The sequence below is a fragment of the Triticum urartu genome, chromosome 7A (genome assembly GCF_056163025.1).
Source record: "Triticum urartu cultivar PI428250 chromosome 7A, HENAU_Tu73, whole genome shotgun sequence".
In the NCBI taxonomy this organism is placed as follows: domain Eukaryota; kingdom Viridiplantae; phylum Streptophyta; class Magnoliopsida; order Poales; family Poaceae; genus Triticum; species Triticum urartu.
In genome coordinates, this window is record NC_141879.1 from 84186316 (window position 1) to 84197186 (window position 10871).

The window sequence follows — 10871 nt, forward strand, 5'->3', positions numbered from 1 at the left end:
TCTCCCTAGATACCGCATGAACCTTTGACGTTAAGTATTTCTCTCATATGTTGTTACAAGATTCTGAGTGCAAAGAAACGTTCGTTTGAGATAAGGTCCAAGGACATGGCAGTTGACACTTTCACAGTTGGAGCCTTAAATCGTCAGAAGTACTACACGATTACGAAGTACAGCACATGCATGCTTCATTTGCATAAAAATCTCCCACCCTTAGAGTAGAGTTCCCTCCTATATATCCTCGTCGGTCACCTCTGCAGGCACTTAAACGATACCACCAAACAATATGAGTTCAGAGTCTCATCTCAGGCGCCTAACATTGCTATACAATTGCACTGCCAACACCCTCATCCTGCGAACTGTCAGCAAGAAAATTGCACCATGGCTTGCTGCTGGATCCGAGATTGTGCCTCAACCCACTGCTATCTGGCCCATCCACTTACTTCTTGTCATAGTGTTACTGGTCATCATATCTACTTTGTACCTTGCACTCCGTTCTAGAACTGTATACCTTGTCGACTACGCTTGCTTCCGGCCAAACTCCAACTTAAGAATCACAAAGGCAACCTTCCTCGAGCATGCACGTCTCTCTTCTTTGCTTGATGATTCTATTGTCAATTTTATAGCTACTATTCTTAAGCGCTCAGGCATGAGCGATGAGACATGTGTCCCGCCTGTACATCACTATATAGAGCCATGTTGTGGGCTTGATGAAGCACGCAGTGAAGCAGAGTTGGTCGTCTTCTCGGTAATCGATGACCTTCTGGCCAAGACTTGCATTAAACGTGATGCAATCGGTGGTCTTATCACCAACTGCAGCGCGTTCTGCCCCATACCATCCATTGCCGACATGATTGTGAACAAATACAAGTTACGGAGTGATATTCGTGTCATGAACCTCTCTGGGATGGCATGCTCAGCTTCGATGATCGCAGTGGGGCTAGCGAGCAACATGCTACAGGTCATGCCTCGGGGGTCGCATGTGTTGGTGGTGTCGACAGAGACCATTGGGCCATCCTACTATTCGGGGAATAAGCGTTCCATGGTGTTGTCTAACATCTTGTTACGCGTAGGAGGAGTGGCAAAGTTGTTGTCGACTTCTAGGTCAAAGGCTCGGTTTAGGCTTGTGCATTTCACTCGGATAATCACCGCGGCCAACAACTCTGCCTACCGATGTGTGTATCAAGAGGAAGACGAGAAGGGCAACCTAGGCATCGCTCTCTCTAAAGATCTTACTGTTGTTGCTGGAGATGCATTGAAGGCCAATATCATGGCAACCGGGCCTTACGTGCTACCAACATCAGAGCTTCTTAAGTTTTCGCTCTTCAACATGGCAAGAAAGATGCCCCATGGGAGGAATATCAGACCATACATTCCTAACTTTTGTGTTACATTTGAGCATTTCTGCATCCACGCAGGTGGTCCGGCAGTTATCAGCTCAGTACAACATGGCCTCAAACTATCTGACCAGTATGTCGAGCCATCGTGGATGACACTACATTGGTTTGGGAACCAGTTGAGCTCATCGGTATGGTATGAGTTGGCATACATCGATGCTAAAGGACAGATGAAGAAAAATGATCGGGTGTGGATGATTGGATTTGGTGCAGGATACGAGTGCAACACAGCTAGTTGGGTCTGTATACAACCATCTTCCAGTGCGGATGGACCCTGGGGTAACTGTATCAATCATTATCGGAAGGATATCTTCAAAAAAATATTAAATTAAGAGTATTTGTACTGTGTAATCTACTACCAGGAGGAGGGAGTAATATGATAATCAAATAACATGCACATCTCTTGGATACACAATTTTTTAGGATGAAGAGATGGGGGATTCCATTGGCGGATGGATAAAAACTAGTGAAATCAATGACGATGTGGGGCTTTTATAAAGTAATGAAAAAATCAATCCCAACTTTTCTATGTGGTTGTACAGATGAGCATCTTCTGAATTGAGGGACAACATCCCAATTAGTACACTAAAAATAGCCGCACTTCAATTTGGTAAATTTTGTACCGACTCGCTGTGTGAGACATGTGACTTCTACAACCTGTCTTCTTGGGAGATAGGGTTTGGTATACGTTATGGGAGGAGCAGACTAAACTCAGAGAGGACTAAATCCATGCAGGGGATTGTTTGTGGGTGTTCGATGAGTCTTGTGTACTTTGTTGCTGAATTATATCACTGTTTATAAGTGCATCCTAGAGTATGGACCAAATGGTGTTCCAATTTTTGTAGGCCACGATTGGATTATCGTGTTTCCTTCAGATACACCCGTAAAAAATACACACTCCTGAACGTCATCGTTTCCGTCCGGAAATCATTCTAATCCGGTAAAATACACTTCTACAATTGATACACCTGTATTAGATTACACACAATCCAAGCACAACCTTATGCATGGAAATCTAGAGGCACAGAACAGGCGGTCTTGCATATCAGGCTGTTCCGCGCGAATGATAACAGCTGGTTCATACTGGACCAATCTGTAGGACATGCTGTTCGACCTTTTATAAGAGCAAAAAATCATTTTCAGAGCATTATATTAGCTGGATTTTTTTATGAGGGATGAGCAAGTCAAGAGTCTCGAGTGGTTATTTTGTGAGTTCCTAAATACGATAGGCAGGCTGGTGCTGAAGTCCATTTTGACAGGTACGTAGATTCAGATAATTAGTATGACTAAAGGTTGTTATCTTTCATGTGTCAAGGAGTTGTAATATATACTCTGCAGATCAAAACAGAGCCATGGAGGTTGCTATCAGCAAAGTATATCGAGGAAATTAAACAACTGTAGCTCGCCTTACTGGTTGGCCTGCTCTTAATATTTATTATTTCATTGCGCGCAGTTCTTTCGTTAGATCTATTGTGTGATCATACAATGTGTAGTGTATTTGAGGAAAATGACAATTGACTTCATGTAATGTGCTGGGTACTTTTAGCTGAACTTTGCTGAACAGAGCACTGGTCGGTAGTAAACAGGGAAACCATCACGTATTTGCCAGAGTTCAGTCCTTTAAATTGTTTCTGAAATAGTTAGAACTAAAAGATGGCCTTCATTTAATATTGATTCGGGAGTATTGTTGTTTTGAAAAATACAAGTTTAGCAGCACGTTATGTTGGCATGCACTTTTTCTGAAAATAGCCCCTTGGCACTATAGGCCATTTCCCGTTGGCATACATCTATGCCTACGGCTGCCGTCGGCATAGCCCCGTCGGCATACCTCTGCCACGTGGCGTCCTTTAATGCCTCCTGGCGGCAGGGCTATGCCTAAATCTATGCCGACATGGATAGCCCTGCCACGTGGCAGGCCCTGGGAAGCCCTGGGAGCATCTATGCCGACGGCTTTGCCGTCGACATAGATCTGTTTTTTTATATTTATTTTCCCTATTTTCTCTTTTTCAATTGATTTTGACAGTATTTCAAAGCAGAAAATATGAGATTATGCAGAAATATGACAGTTCATCATCTAAACAACTCAAGTTCATCATCATTATTTAAACATACTCAAGTTCATCATCTAAAGATCATCACCGGTGAAAGTTCATGAACTTAAGTAGTGCAAGACATGGAACATCATTTCAAAGCAGAAACTAACAAGTAGGAACATGAAAGGTATGGCACGACAGCCACATGCACGGGTATCATCATCGACATCAAGCAAGACCACCGCCGCCAAAACCACCACCGCCAAGACCACCTCCGCCAAAACCACCACCGCCAAGACCACCTCTGCCAAAACCGCCACCGCCACCACCATCACTCTGCCAGATCGGAGTGACTGGGGTCGACGAAGCAGGAGTCGGGCCAGCGGTCGCCTACATGTTTGAGAGAAGATTCTAACACACTAGTAGAAAAAGGGCCTGCAGTCCCGGTTCATAAGGGCCTTTAGTCCCGGTTCTTGAACCGGGACTAAAGGGTCGGTACTAATGCCCTGACCCTTTAGTCCCGGTTCAAACCAGAACCGGGACTAAAGGCCCTCCACGTGGCCGCTGCCTGGAGGTCCACCTTTAGTCCCGGTTGGTAACACCAACCGGTACTAAAGGTAATTTTATGATTTTTTTTGAAATTTTTTTTTGAATTTTTTTATTTTCAAATTTCTAATTTATTTTAACCTCTAATCTCTAATCACCCCTCTCATCACTGCTCAATTTAATCTCTAATCACCCCTCATCATTCCAAATCATCTAACTTCCCGGACGATCACCCATCCTCCCACTCCCCCAGTATGAGCACGCTTAACTTCTAGGTTCTATTCTCCCTCGTTTCCAAGTCTGCACTCGTTGTTTTCCTGACAATAGTAAGATGTTAATCCTATTAACCCTCAGGATTTTAGCTTGAGCATGAAGTCACACATTTCACTATTTGAGTTTGAAACTATTGTTCTAAAAAACAATAATTATTTAGTAATACTAATATTTCTTGAATAAGTAGTTTGACCATTGTTTGACCACAGTTTGACCATAGTTTAACCAGATTTGACCAAAATTCAAAAAAATAGAAATAATTATTTAATAACACTAATATTCTTGAATAATTATTTAGTAACACTAATATTTCTTGAATAAGTAGTTTGACCATAGTTTGACCAGATTTAATGAAAATTTAAAAAAACTGAAATTTGAGCATAACTTTTTTTCCTTTTGGAATTTGAGGATTCTACAAATTTGCAAACAGGCCGTAGGCCATCTCCATCGGATGTAACTTTTCGAGTAGATGATTTTTCATATAAAAAACTTTTTAATCCGAGTTCGTATGCAAAAGTTATGCCCATTTTACAAATTCCAGAGAGATTTTGTAAATAAAGTCGAAATTCATATTTGTAAATTTTCCCAACAACTAGACCACATATCACATGGGAAACTTATTTTATTTTATTTTTTTGACATTTCCATCATTTTCTTTTGTTTTTTTCTAAAACTGAAAAGGCGGTCCACGGGGGGGGGGGGGGGGGGGGGAGTTTGAAAATTGGACGTTTAGTACCGGTTCGTGCCATGAACCGGGACTAATGCCTCAAAGGCCATTAGTCCCGGTTGGTGGCACCAACCGGTACTAAAGGTTAGACCTTTAGTCCCGGTTGGTGGCACCAACCGATACTAAAGGTTAGACCTTTAGTCCCGGCTGGTGCCACCAACCGGGACTAATGGGCATCGCACCCTTTAGTCCCGGTTCGTGGCATGAACCGGGACTAAAGGGCCCAGGTGAACCGAGACTAATGCCTTAGCCGCACGAAAAGGGACTAATGCACCCATTGGTCCCGGTTCTGGACTGAACCGGGACTAATGGGGTTACCCGGCCTGGACCAAAGCCCCCTTTTTCTACTAGTGACAGTAAATATGATATGATAGTGTTGAATGAACGAGAACTAGTTTGTCAGTAGTTAGGCAAATATACTAACCGGACTATCACTGCCTAGTGTCACCCATTCATCGAACGTGGGCACATGTGGGGATTCTCCCGCAGGTGGTGGTGGGTGTCCCATTTTGTGGTGGATCCGTGCGGTTACTCCAAGACGCCAACATAGCCCGGATGTTAGTTAAACAAGCAAACTAGAAGGTCAAAAGGAATGAAAGTGCAAAAATTTAGCTTGGTTTTAAGAGGGCAAAACTAACCGTCATCATCTGACGGTTGTAATCATCGTTTGCCTTCACTTGTTGAAAGTACTCCCGCACCTCAAGATTCCTATGCTCGACAAAGGACTTATATGCCTACATATATAATTTAGGTTGTTTCTAAGTGAGCAATGCTGAAAATAAACTAAGAATGTTAGAGAGAAAGAAGATAAAGGGGAAGTACTTACAGCATGCTGGCGGGCTAAGGGAGGCTGCGAACGCCACGTACTCTCTAACGAGCTCGGGTTGGTAGCCCGAAGCCATGTGTATGAGACCGAAGGAGTGATCAAGCCATCGAAACACGGATACCAACCATGGGGCTTCCCCTGGATGGCCACCACCGTCGTGTCGTCGATTTGAGACTGGGCGACCTCAGGAACAGGAACATCCAGATGCAACTTCTGAAAGTGTTGAGTGTAAGACTCCAGGTGCTCCTCGGTCTTGCCGTAGTACCGGCTCTCGCCATCCTTGCGATCACTCCGCTCGTGGGCCAGCTTCCACGACTCAATGTCTGAGAGCGGCCTCTTCAACTTGTCCTCCTGCAACGTCAAACAGAAGTTAGCCATACATAAGAACATGACGGTAAAGAAGAACAAAAATGCATCATGCATATAGATATACCTTCATGGCCTTGAAGCCCCAGTGGTTCCTGTTTCCTTGGCCGTGTGTCTCGTCTTTTCCACGGTTAACCCGGGCCTTGCTGCTCTTGGCAACAAACTCTGCATCGTCGCCGAGCCACCTATCCACCAAACTCGCCCATCCTTCATCCCTTCCATAGCACCAACGAGGAATAACCTATGCAAATTTTGGAAGCATGACATGTGACCACGAAACATATAGTTGACTGCTTGAAACAATGAAAATTTTGGAAGCCTTGTTTACCTTCATGAACTACTCCCTGTTCAAGGTAAGTCGTTGCCTCCGCGCTTGAGTTTTTGTCATCTTTTGGTGCAGGTAGATGTGGTAGTACTGAGAGACGGCAACCCAGCGCACCTCGTACTGCAACTGACGAGCTTTCTTCTTCGCAGCCGCAAGCAAGACCACGCTGGCTCTGCCCTTGTGCTCGTTAAGAACTCCATAGAGTTGCTGCAATCATGCATAAACCAGAAGCAAACAAGGCATGAGTTGAGTGATTCAATGATAAACTATGAAAAAAAACCTGAAGACAAGTGATTCAGAAGAGAACTTGCCCAAAATTTGGTGATCACGGCCTTAGCGGCCGTCCCATACTCCGTGTGGCTGTAAGCCTCGTAGTGGGCCCAGCTCATGGCCAAAACCCGTAGCTGTGGGTCCCTGTCTGGCCCCGGGCAGAATAGGCCCGGCCAAAACTCCTTCAGCAGGACAGTGATAAGGCCGTTTGGTTTACGGCCCTTTCCGTGAAGGATCGAGTTACTGCAAAAGAATCAAAGGATTGCCATGTGTACAATAAGAAAATGTTGTCATGTGTTGAAAATATGATTGAGAGGCACTTACTTTGTCCCCGCAAGTTCAAGCCACTTGTGCGCCTCGATAGAAGGTGGTGTAGGTACTCCGGCAGTACCACGCAGCCACCCCAGCAGAGCACCCGGTGGCAAGTTACCCCACAACTCAGGGTCAACCTCCCCTCCACCACCCTCCTCGCCCTCCTCCTCGGCCTCCTCCTCCTCGCCCTCCTCCTCCTTGACCTCCTCCTCCTCACTCTCCTCCTCGCCATCAGGAACATACTCCTCCTCCTCAGACTCAGAAGGTGCCTCATTATAGGAGGGCATCGAAGAAGACCCTCCTATTTCGGACATGGCCCGGAGTTCTTTGCCCCGGCTGCCTCTCCCCCCACCTCATCCTCCTCTAGGGGCTCTCCCCCCACCCCCTCCTCCTCTAGGGTCTCCTCCCCCGACCCCTCCACCTCCATATGAGGTGTCATCCTCGCGTAGTCAGGAGGGAACCTTGTGGGCTCGTCCACTCCGAGTAAGTCCTTTGAATTTACTGAGGAAACTGGCGCCGCTAGACTTGCCCATGATTAGCAAACCTGCATTGAGAAGAGAATAAACAATTAGTAAGGATATCAAATAAACAAGCATACAGGAAAGACATTAATAACAGAAGAGCACATTAAGCATACTATTGTAATGATCATTAAAAGAACTTACATTTTCTAGAACCCATATGAATCATCGCTATTGTAATCTATTTGTCGACCGGTCTCATCATCACTATCACGCATATCTTCTTCATTGTCTGACGGAGGTGGAGGCTCTTCCTCATCGTCAGCGTCTTCATTTAACTTTTCAAGCATAATTATGTCTCTTTGATTCACAACTGCCTCACCATCAATCTATGCGTCGTCGTCATTTGGGTCCAGGTCAACATAACCCAAGTCATCATCCTCCTTGTTTCGGACAACGACATCATGTTCCTCTTGAAAGAACACTCCCTTGTATGTCATGGGGTTTATGTTGTAGTAATCATCATCTTTCGGGTCCAGTATCTTACCATGTGGCGACACCTTGAACACAACTTCCCAACCCTTTAGGTACTCTTTCTCGCATGGGTAAGGCAGATAATATACTTGTGTGGCCTGGGTAGCGACGATAAAGAGATCAACTCCGGCATAGACGGTTGATGCTTTAACTTCAACTAAACCAACAGAAGGCATATGTCTCAGACCCTTTTTGGGGTCGAACCATCAGCAATTGAACAAAGTGAGACTTAGGGGTTCGCGGCCACGTTTGAATGTAAGCTCGTATATTTTTCCTACCATTCCGTAGTAATCTACTTTATTATCTCCTTCGGTGAAGACTCCGGTATTTATGGTTTTGGGATCAGGCCGACTGTTCTGGTGCTCCTCTCTATGGAAGCGATACCCATTCACATCATACTTTTGGCATGTCATGATGGCAGGGTCATAACCCATGGAAACCCATCTCAATTCTTCATCCATTGATTCGTTCGGATCATTTCCCTACAAGTTTAATTGAAATTATAGGGTGCATGAGTTTAATTGGAATTGTACAGTGAAATAGGTAATAGGGAAGTGTGAAAAATTACTTTCTCCATGAACCACGGAACGAAATTTTTCCTTCCATCAACACCCTTTCGGAGAAGAGCAAGTGCCTCCGCTTCAGTAGGAGGCAGCATTCCCGTCCACTCTTCATCAACAAATCGACTACAATAACAAAAGTGGTATAAGAACTAGGCAAAGTGAACATAACGAATTGACTAAAAGAATGGTGCAAAGGTATTACCTCATCCACTCATCCTCAACTTCCTTGATATTGTGCAAGATATAGAACATGACATCCTCCCACTCATCTCGTGCATGAGATAAGGTGTCGAGCATCCAGCCCTGCCACCTTGCCCGATGAATAGAGGCATCTTGGGTTTATACTTGGGTTCTTCTGTATTGTATCGAGACACCTTATTGTGCAGTGTGGGAACATGGTCCGGATAGTAGGCTGTCCTGAAGTCTGGCACCTCCTCTAGGATAACTGCCTCAGCTATGGAAGCTTCAATCTTAGCTTTGTTTCCACATTTCTGTCTCAGATGCTTGTTCTGTCTCTCAGGGCCGTACTTCCAATGATTCTGCACAGGGCCCCCCAACAATACCTCGTTCACGAGGTGCAAAATGAGATGTGTCATCAGAGTAAAGAAGCCTGGCAGGAAGATCTTCTCTAGCTTTCATATCAACTCCGGCGCCATCTTATGCATTTCTTTTATCTTCTCAGTACATACTTCTTTAGCACAAAGCGTGCGGAAGAAATGTCTTAACTCCGCAAGCACACGCCAGACACGCTCCGGAACATAGCCCCAAACTATCACCGGCATAATCCGCTCAATCCATACATGATAGTCATGACTCTTGAGCCCGGTCACTTTGCCCGTTGAAAGATTGACCCCTTACTTATATTTGACGCCTAACCATCAGTGAACTTCACGACATGTTTCAGCCACTTCAATGCCTCCATCTTATGATCATTTTTAAGTACGAAGTCAACATCTGTCTTGAACCAAGATTTTCGGCTGCCTGTGGGAGGCTGCATGTATAGACGTGGTCTATCACAAATATTCTGTTGATCGACTCTAGCATTAACATTATCCTTTTTCTTATCAGGAATGTTGAGGATCGTGCAAAAAAGGAACTTTGTGACATTATTTTCGGTGTGCATCACGTCGATGTTGTATGGAAGTTTGAGGTCCTTAAAATAGGGAAGCTGCGTGAAGGGGTAATGTGAGTCCAGTTGTGTGTCTCACCATATCCTTCAAAACTTTTTTCCCTTTACCCTTTTCCCTCGCCCTCATCTTCGCCTGTGGCTTTGCCTTTGCCTTTGCCCTTTGCCTTTGCTTTCCCTTCGCCGACAGGCTTAAGAGCTTTCATCTGAGCAAGCACATCCATACCAGAAAACGTTGGAATCTCGTTTACTTTATGGACAACTTTGCCTTTTGTGAAGTTCTTCTTGTCTTCCCTATTAGGATGGTCTGGAGGGAGGAACTGTCGATGCGGGTCAAAGGCAACATACTTGCCACCCTTCTTCAGCCAAATGAAAATCAAGGCCTGCATGCACACTGGGCAAGGCATCTTTCCACTTGTACACAATCCGCAGAACAGGGCATAGATGGGAAAGTCATGCATGCAATACTGTAGCCAAACTTTCATCAAGAAATTTTTCTGCAGATGTCGGTCGTATGTCAACCTCGGGAAGTACCAAGAATGGTGCAAATCATCCACCAACGGCTGCATAAACACACTCAAATTCTTCCCCGGATATTCAGGCCCCAGAATTATAAGCGATAGAAACATGGTCTTGCGTTGCATTATGGCGCCGGGAGGGAGATTGAGCGGAATAACAATTACGGGCCAGCAGCTGTATGGATTAGACGACATACCATATAGATTGAACCCAGCACTTGTTATAGCAATTCTGACATTCCCGACCTCGGCTGCTTCCTCCGGGTACTCTATATCGAATGACTTCCATGCTTCACCTTCTGATGGATGTACAATTTTTTTTGGATTGTACCTTTTCCCTTCCTTGTGCCGCTTCATAATTTTGGCAGACTCCTTGGTGATGAAAAGGTGCTGCAGTCTTTTTATAAAATCAAGATACCGAAGAACCTTCACAGGGATTTTTAGCTGCTACTTCTGACCATGCTCATTGACCACCTCAATATACCGAGAGAAATCGCACTTCCTACAGTAGTTGTCATTCACATACTCATGCCTAAACAAAAGGCAATTCTTTGGACAAACATGTATTTTCTCATAATCCATGGAGAGCGCCTTTAT

At 44.8% G+C, this 10871-nt stretch overlaps 1 pseudogene; it reads left to right on the plus strand.

The window, feature by feature from the left end:
• The first annotated feature begins 283 nt into the window (after window positions 1–283).
• On the plus strand, window positions 284–1757 carry LOC147958060 (3-ketoacyl-CoA synthase 5 pseudogene; annotated as a pseudogene).
• The last annotated feature ends 9114 nt before the right edge of the window (window positions 1758–10871 follow it).